We start from the raw sequence: 10,248 nt of genomic DNA, 5'->3' as shown, positions 1-10,248 counted from the left end.
TTGGCTAGGCCCCAGAAGTTCCAGAAAGCTAGCATACCTGAGCTACTTGCCATGGCAGCTTTTTATACTGCTAAGGCTCTGCAGCCAGGGGGAGCCAGGGAGGGTTATTTTGCCCCAAGCAGCACAATTTGCTTCAGAACAAAGTGCACACTCAAGCATGTGTGCTGAGACAAAACAGTTTTTTATACTGCTGGGGACAACACCTGTGCTGGACCCGGGCTCTAGCTCCCCCTGGCTGCAGATCCAGGAGGAGCCAGGGAGGGTTATTTTGCCCCAAGCAGCACAATTTGCTTCAGAACAAAGTGCACACTCAAGCATGTGTGCTGAGACAAAAAGCCCCAGCTCAAATCTACACCGCTTCTATCTGAGCTGCTTGCACATGCTTGCATGTGTGGACATGCCCAATGGGAGCAACCTGGTGCAGGGATGCTCATGCCATGCTCTGTCCCCTGCAGTATCCAGGAGGAGCTCCATCCTCCTCTTAGTGCTAACCCAGGGGCTGGCAAGGGGCACAAGGTCAGTTCCAATGCACACAGAGCCAGAAGATCTCTGCCAGCTGCAGCAGCAGCTATCTTCTGGCCATGTGCACATCAAATGTGCACCTGATGTGCATGGGGCCAGGACACAGTTGCCCATGCAGTAGGCAGAGCTCTTCTGGTTCCATGCCCATCAAGATACACTGCTTTCAGTGAGCTCCTTCTGGGAAGGACCTCCCTGTCCTGCAGGGGTTTTCTGGGAGCTATCCCTGGTGGGGGAAGCTACCAGTGAGCCTCCTGCCAGGCATAGGGGCACAGGACTCACTGGCAGCTGTCCTGTTTGGGTTCTCAGCTGGAGCAAATCTGCACAGTGTGGAGCTGGTAGCTCCTGGGGAGGTGAATGCGGGCTAGGAACCCAGCAGCCGCTCACCCCCCAGAGCTGCAAGTTCTGCACTAGGAGTTGGGAGCCAGGACAGGGGACAGAGAGCTCCCTGACCCCTGTGGCTTCCTGCTGCCTAGGCTGACCAGGAGCAAATTACCTCCAAATCAGCATCTACATCAGCACTACTGGACAGTAACTACTGTACAGATAATCTACTGTATGTATTTACAAGTACTCACTAAATGCTCAGTAGCCTAATTTACGTGCAGTAAATGCCCCACATGTATAGATAGTGAAGATTTACTGTGCAGTTAATGAGTCTACTGTGCAGTAAAGCATCTTGTATAAATACTCCTAGAGTGTATCTATCTACCCCAGTGTGGAGCTAGAATTTTTGTATAGCATAAAGCATATATGTGGAAGAAGATCATGTTTGAGTTAACACTGCAACATGAAATTAATCTTTTATATTTGTCTTTTTGCAATCTTAACTTCTACTTTAACATTAATAACTTAACTTCCTTCATCTGAAATAGCTGGAAACTTTTACCTTTCTGTAGAATTCCCTGCATCTTATAACCCTGAATTCTATAAACCCTTTTTCCAATTTGAGAAAATGTTTAGGCATGGAAGATTTCTTCTACGCATAGATCAAGTGGTATAATCTATTTGGTTCAGTTAGTACTAATGACTCTGTGGAGATATCATAATAAAACTAAACACCTTAGCTTTAGAGGCAATACAATACTGATAATTCTCAAATGAATAAAATACGTTGAAAAGTGAATTTAAAAAATCATACGTTTTTCAGACAGCAATGATATACCTAATAAATATAAATTACCCCTAGCAACAACAAATATGTTCAAAGCTATCCATATAACCCATAATCCAAACCCCTCAAAAATTACTTCTGAACATAGGGAAGGAAACATCTGGTGAGAAGAACAGTGGTTTGCAAAATTAATGTACTATCAAGACTAGGCTGTCTTTTTGTCTTTTAGACAAGATGTAAAAGTGAGCTTCTGACAACTTATGGTCATTAAAAATCCCATGGCATTTTTTCTAAGAGACAGAGTATTAATTTTAATTTTCCTGGCCAAATTCCAAGCTGGGTACTTACGTGCTGCTGACCTAAAAATTCTCACTGTAATTTTAATTAAAGACAATATCGTTTTCTTCTTCCCTTGACAATAAAGTCAGTATGTGTTTTCCAGAAGCTACCAGTTTCCTTCTCAAAGGTAGATTTATTTTACTGATTGGCAATTCTTAGGTTTAACTCAAGATCCTACAGCCCTTACTACCAAGTTTGAAAGGCCTGCAGGCTCAAATACTTTGGAAAACACTTGCAGATGAAAGCTTCTCCACATAGACATAGTGTTAGGTAGTTTGTTCCAAACATTCCCCTGGCTAGCACCAGGGAATATATTAAAATGTATGCCTAAGATAACATGGACATTAATTCAAGCTGTTTGTGAGATAATGACAACAATAGATGACAAAAACAAAATCAATGGAAGTTTTGCTCCCTATTTCAGGGCATGCAGACTTTCAGTCAAGAATTTTTTTCCAAGGGTAGGCAAAAGGGGGACTTCGAGGAAAACTAGGGGTTCCTGTTATTACATAGTGTTACCTATCTATTTCATTTTTGCACTGATAGAGGGAGTTATGCAAACTCAAAGCAAGTTTTATGTAAATACAGGTATTAAACCATGAAATAGTAAATGAATGCAATTTAAACTCTCTTCTCTGGACAGGAAAAGAAGAGACCAAATGAATTCTGCAATTGACATCTGACAGGATTAACATTTAAATGAAGGGATAAGTTAATGGGGAAATTTAAAGTATCAATCATTTATCTCTCCCAACTAAAATAAAAACTCTCTGAAAAGTTTATTCCGAGTACAAAAATAAATAAAAGTGCATTTAACAAAAAGGACAGAATAACAAATAACGCCATATGGAGATGATAAAAAAGAACCAACCACTAACAAGGGAAGGAGTCAGATTAATGTATAAACTTCCACAAAAAGCAATCTTTCAAAGCTAGAAATTGAACTGCTTTATTAAGAACAACAACACCAAAAAACATAACTGAGAAACTCATTTGACAGCTGACCCCAAAACAAGGAACACAGGGGGAACTAAAGCATTAATTCACAATGTATATGGTATTATAAATCACAAGAAAGGAACAGAGAAAACTATATGGATAAATGGAATGATAACATAGAATCCCATTTCCAAATAACTCAGGGACAATGGGAACAGATATGGTATGCAGTAGCTCATTCATCTATTTGTTTTTATAGAAAGAAAGGAAACATCTTGAAGCAAAATACATCTTTAAAAAAAAAGAAAAGAAAAGAAATCAAGCAAAAAAATACCACCACCCCCAAAACCATGCCTCCAGAATTTTAAAGTATTTGTTTGATTGCTTAATTGGAGAATGGTCTTTAAAAAATGGTTTTTAATTAAGAAAAAATAAGGACAGGAAAAAAAAACAGACTAGGAATGCTCTAAGGGGCTCTTCTTTTTGTAAACAGTACAAAAATCTGTTGGACTATGTCCTTTGAGGCAGCCTTCTACCTCTATCCCATAGTGACAGAGTACACAATGAACATGCCAGGATCAAGCATGGGATTAGATGATAGATGAGAATACACAGTACTCCTTCCAGTCATTAGCTGGCAGAGCAGTCCCCAGGGTAACCATACTAGGCAGTAAAGCCCCCATGACACTTTGAGTTATGCTCAGGATTGTTTTAGCCTTAGTTGTGCTGGGAATTGGGAAGTTAGGACAGTAACTTACAGTTGTGCCAGCTGCATATGCAATTTTTCAAAACAATAGCAATTTGCAAACATAGAGTTAAAGTTACTATTTTTTCTTTTGCAAGTTCACAAGGTTTTTTGTTTTGGGTTTTTGTTTTTTTAGGGGGGCGTTGGGTTTTTTTAAACAATAATTATTGAAAAACTGAGACTTGAAAAATGGAGCTAGTTTATGGGTGGCTCTACATGTTGTTTGACTGCAAAGCTTTTACTTGGTAGCTACTAAGAAGTCAAGTGAAAGGGTTAAAATGTATTATGTAGAACAGTAATTGATTGTAAAACTGAAGCTTTTCACTTTAAGGATTTCATCCATACATGTATTCGGAGTGATATTTGTTCAATTTAGTGATACATCTACTATGTTTATTATTCATTTATTCTTTTGCTCCTAGTAGCACAACAAAGGCCATAGAGATGTGAGAGAGTGAAGTAAGTCATTTTTAGAATTATTAGCAAAGTTTTATTTGTAGAATTTTTCTAAATTATGTCATAATTTGGCCTGCAGAACCCAGGACAAGGATGTAGGAACCCTAGTCAGAGCAATATTTTTTTTACTTGTGAACCCAGAATCTAGTTATAACCTTTTATGGGCTCACTTATAAGAATATACCGCATTTTACCATCACACACAGAAGTTAAAATAGCCCTTAAAAGAACAGTCAGGATAGACTAAGTCTGGACATGTTCACAATATAATATAATACAATATAGAAATGATAGTATTACTAATTAAAAACAAAACAGGGTACAAAAATGGACTTTCATGACATTCTGTGCCAGATCATGCTTAAAATGTAAATTTGGGTGCGTACAAATGAAATTCAAAATTAAAGGAAGGCATTCTGTGTCTTCATACTTTGAATGAGGACAGCTGGAGGCAAATCTTTTTTCATGCTTACATGCCTAAATAGAATTTACATAGCTGTAGATTCCACACTTAGATTGGCACATATGCATCGTAGATTCCACCCACATATACACTTCCCTACTGGACATAACTCGATAGGCTTGACTAGCCCCCCTTTGGGAAAACAGAATTGCCCAAGAATGCTTGTGACACCAGGTAAATCCTGAAGATTTAGTTGCAGAAAATACATGAATTAATTTAAAACAAAAATAGAGGTTTGAACATTTACCTCTTTTTTTCCTAGAAAGAGCCTCTAACCACCAAGCCTCAGGCTAGGCATTGAAGCTAACCCACTAGACAGCCAGAGGGAGAATATCTGTGGAGCTAGGAAACAAGAAGCATGCTAGAGAGAAGCTGTCTTGGTGAGATATTGCCTTGAAAATAAGGAGGTATTAAGCTTGTGTCTGTACCTGGGTCCTACATTAGACATTATTCCACTGATGTTTGTCCAAGAACAAGCAAATGCATGTTATATAGGACCAGCTTTAAGAGGAAGATGTGGAGAGCATGTGGAAATTCCTGACCCATAGCCTGGTGATTACAGCACTTTACTGAGAAGTGATAGATGCTGGTTATAACATCCTCTAGGTTATATGGCTGAGAATCCTCCCTTGCCACAGACCCATCTATCTAATCAGGAGACCAATAAAAAAGTCAGAATCAATTTGAAACTTCCAACTTAATTCAGAAAAGCTTCAGAGGTGATTCGGTGATTAGGGCAGTCCCCACCTGCCACCACAGGGATCTGGACCCGGACACCATGCCATTAAGTAGTGGATGGGGGCCTGAAGAAGGCAGGGGGGGACCATGGAGAGACCCTGTCCAGGCCCCATCCCCTGCCTGCTCTTCCAGGTCCCCTGAGCACCCCCCTGACCCCTACCCACTCTCCCAGCCCCATGAATTGCCACCCTGCCCGGCCCCAGCATCCCAGCTCTTAAAAAAAAATAAAGTCCCACACTGATGGGCTGCTGCAACAGCCATCAGGGCCTCTGGGGACTTGTGGCAGAGCCCCCCTCACCCAGCACAGGGCAGTGGGGGGCAGCAGGGATTGCTACCCCTGCCTAGCAGCAACTGGTGGGTGTGGGGCTTTTTTTTTTAAGAGCCGGGATGCTAGGGCTGGGCAGGGTAGACATTTATGGGGCTGGGAGAGCAGGTAGGGGATAGGGCCTGTTTGATTTGGAGATTCGGCGGGTTCAGCAGTGGCTGAATCTCTGAACCAGATTCAGCTGAATTGATTCAGGACAGTGATTTGAATCACCACATTGAATCACTATCTCTCTAATCAGCCAAATCTGAATCTAAAGCAAATATTACCCACTTGGCACAGACATAGTGGGCAGTTCCCTGGGAGAGAGGCTAGTACTTTTTCTTATGACTGCTTAAATATCTTTTAAATAAATTTTGATTTGGGAAAAACACCTAAACATCAGTAGGAACTGAAATCTGGAACTAGCACTCCTTCCTCCTCATGTTTTGTTTGCTTTTGTTTTTTATAAAGGTCACAGGAAAAGGAGATTTTTTTAAAGGAAGATAAGAAATTAATCTTGAAAATGTTATGGGAAGCTCTTCCTAAGCATGGAAATGGGTATGGGAGAATGTCAATGGTAGTTATGTGAAAATTTCCCCAATGGACCGTGGAGATGATCTAAAACTACCTGGGTATTAACTGAAATGGGGCTTAGATAATGAAGACAAATAATAATATTTGATGCAACATAGTAGAGGGAACTTATGTAGGGATATATGGTCAAAGCCCTGCACTAGGCAAATTATCTTTGTATCAGAACCCTGCTTGAATATCAGAAGAACAAGGGTGTATTTGTTGAGGGTTATGACAGAGAAAAGGATGATGCATCAGTCAAGATGTGAGATGAAGATAGTCTAGGCAACAGTTTGAGAGGAATGTTGGGTAGGAGAAGCTGTGCTTAGTTATGTTATTGCAAAAAGAATCTGTAAGATTCAGACATAATCTTGACATGAAGATCTACAGGAAGGTCTAGGCTGAAGATAACATCCAGGTTAAGGGTCTGACTGGAAATTAAGATGGCAGCATTGTCCACAATATCAAGAAAAATAGGTAGTAAGGAGGGGCTGAGGAGGGAAGATTAAGAGCTCTAGTTTAGGTATGTTGAGCCTGAGCTGACATCTATGAGGTGATCTGAGAGATGTCAAGAAGACAGCTTGAGATTTAAGTCTGGAGAGAAGAAAGACAGTTTCATAGTAAAGAGATGGATTTGTGAGATGACAGTTGAATTTCTGACAAGGTCCAAAGTTTGGCACATCAATGATCTGTCATTTTGTCACTTATGTGGTGCATATTGGAAAGATTGCACAAAATTAATTACTAGACTATAGTAAATCTACAAAATGACATAGATACTCAGGATAGGATTCAAAGCGGCTCCTTTGGCATCTAATTGGACTTTGGCAGGGTTTAGGTGCTTATGTTCCAAAGCATAATTCAAAATGGCTCTTGTTTTTCATCAGAATGCAATACCATCAGTGCCATTAAGTATAGTTTCTTTTGTCTTTTAGCAGAAGCTGCTCCAGGGATTTTAGCAGATTTACTATCTCTTGACACCAATTTGAATTGTAATGAAGCTTAGATGGGAGTCAGGTGTCTGGGATTCCATCTAAATCATTTCTGTGTGCCCTGAAGACCTTATGTTGACTACTAACAGAACTCTGCAGTCCAAAATGAATTCACCTGCCTAATGCCTTTTGTGACTACTGATTCAGGGACATTTTTAATCTCTCTTTGGAATGCAAATGAATAAACTCTACCTAAGTTCCACATAGGCAACTAAGGACCACACTAAATCCTATCTTCAGTGTTGTGGCATCTTTTATGTACCTTCCTGCCTACAGGAATTCCTGTTACATTTAGACACCCCTGCTCAGTATAATTCCTGGGAGGCTTAGGTATGTAAGACATGAATCAATGGTAAATCAGCCAGTAGGGAATCCTATTGACATGGATGCATTTTAAGTGTTACACTTTCTCTGGTTTAGATGCTTTATATTGAGTTCAAGGAGGCACTTCCCTCCACTTGACATTCCGACTCATTAAACTCCTCCTGGAGTCAAAAGCCTAAATCTTTTCTTTCAAAAAATATGGTAATTTCTTTCACTTAAAAGAAAACCAGATGACTTCATGATGGTTGTGTTACCAGTACTATTGTATTCAATAGTCTAGTAGACCACAGCTTTGCCTTAGAAGATTCAAGTGTGTATCTCCTACTTCTTAGGACATTACATTAACTACCTGGAGGAATAAAAGATTTTGGCACTGAATTTGTGACCCAGATACCTTGTTTAGGATGGACCTAAACCCTCATACTGACCACAACTTCTCCGTTTGATAATAGGCTAATGTTATTGACACACGGTGATAACAGATAAGAATAATGCAAGCAAAGCAAGCAAAATAACCCCTCCTGATTCTATATCTACCAGTCCTTGGGATGCCACAGGGGGAAGATATGTCTGGTCAGTACATGAGCTTCACCCTGGCTAGGGAGAGACATTACGCATAAACTGGTCTAAGTGATTGGGAACTGGTTTAAACCTTTAACAGAACAGATGTTCAGTGCACATGAACCAGTCTGAAAATGGCTGAAACCAGTTTGAGATAAACTTGGATGAATATAGTATCAGACTTAGCTGATTTGGGTCAAACCAGTTTATTCAACGTCTGTCCCAGACACCCCCAGCATCCCAGCATGCTTTCTGGGCTGGACAGGTCTCTGCTCTCTGCTCCACAACAAAGCTTTCCCCTCCCCTCTGCTCCATGGCTGGATCTCTGGCAGAGACTGCAGGCACATCAGGGTCTGCCTGGTTTCCCCCCTGCCCCACCCCTGCTTGCTGCTTACTGCTCAAACAGGAATCTTCCCTCCCTTCCTCCCATCTCACACAACACAGACCCTAGCCTGACAGACCCTGGGCATGTGGTATTGCCAAGAGGTGTCTCTGTGTGTGTCTCCAATTTCACTGGGACAAGCAGACAGAAAAGTGACCTCTTAGGGCTTTTTGGAACTAATCAACAGAGACTGATGTACACCTTGCTGGGGTCGTTTGACCCCAGTACTCTTTCCTGCCATGGCAGGAGGTCAGACTCGATGATCTGCTCAGGTCCCTTCCAAACCTAGAAACTATGAAACAAGTCAGCTGGTAAGCTGTTTAAGAAGAGTTTGAACTAATGGAGAGAGGCTATTGTTTTGCTGATGGGGAGATAAACACTGTTATCAGTCCCCTGATGACTTGTTTGCCTGTCAGTTTGCTGCAGGTGGTACAAAGAAGCAGGGAGGGAGATTCAAAATCTCTGTATCATCAACAGATGCATGCACTGCATACCCCCCTTGCCTCAGAGTGCTAGCAGAGCCCTGGGTTCTGGCAACACTCCTGCCCCTTAAGCAGCCAGTGGGGAAAGCCTGGGACCATGCAGGGAGACCTTCCTGAAATCCCAAGTGTTCTGTAGCTGGGCTCTGTGACCTAGCCAATGTGGCAGACTCTGTTATCTCATGCTGTGCAACAGCATGGTGCATCTTTTCAATTTTCCAGCTTGTGTGTCTGCTGGCTTCAGGCACAGTGGCCCTTGAGGGAAAGCTTGTCACAAACAGGCTCTTAGACACTGTTTAACCATTGCCATTCCACTGGACCATTGTTCTAATGTGATACGTACGTTATCTATGAGCCAGTTCCCAAAAGCAAACTTCTAAATATCACTTTCTAGCCATCAAAGGGGATTCTGGGGTTGGGGCTGTCTTAGTTCTTCCTTTTAAAGTTATTCAATTATTCCCAGAAAAATAGAATACTCATTGGCTCAGAAAGCATGTGAGTATGACTTTCTAGGATAGTCGTTTATCTGGAAGACAAGAAGCCTGGGTTCCTTTGCTACGTTAATGAAGATTTAGTATTTGATCCAATATTGTTTAATGCACAATATGTAAATAGTTCACTAAGGACCAGGACTTAGGTCTCCAGCCTCTTACAAGAATCCTAACCATTAGAATCCTCCTTATTCTCTCTCTCTCAAACTTTAGCTTTTTTATACCCTCTGTAGTCCGATTTCCGTTTTGTATGATACCATCAGATCCTTCAAGCTAAGTAGTATTGGGCAGTTAATACAAAGGTTGTAATACTCTAAAGAATATCCACTTCTTCCATTTTTCCTTCATGAAATTTTGGTAAGTAGTATTCTTTCCTTTTAGTCATTATAATTTAATGTCTAAGCATGGTATTAAGGGACACTTTGCTTCTGGATTTATCAGAGGTCATTTTTGTACAGGCATCCCTGTGCAAAGAAGTTTAATCTTATAAAATCTAGCTGATCGGAGTCTCCCTGAGGAGAATCTTCCAGTGGTGAACCTTTAATATAAGGACTTCCCTACCTTTTCCTTTTAGTCCCAGATTCAGTGAAGAACTGTCCTCTGGATTAAATGGAACATTGTATCCCTTCTAATCTAGTTTAATTCTAATTAAGAACAGCAACAAATTAAGCCATTTATTTTTCAGTTTAAATATTAAAAAGTGAAATTGTCACCACTTGTTATCATTAGTTGTTCCATGTCAAGTTACTTAATCTTACTGCCCTAGCTATAAATCATCATCTGCATTTTGGTTTTCAGAAACTATTCATGCAGATTGTTAATTTGC

Source organism: Crocodylus porosus, unplaced genomic scaffold (assembly GCF_001723895.1).
Source record: "Crocodylus porosus isolate Cpor-Errol unplaced genomic scaffold, CroPor_comp1, whole genome shotgun sequence".
NCBI lineage: Eukaryota > Metazoa > Chordata > Crocodylia > Crocodylidae > Crocodylus > Crocodylus porosus.
Note: the sequence above shows the minus strand (reverse complement) of the source record.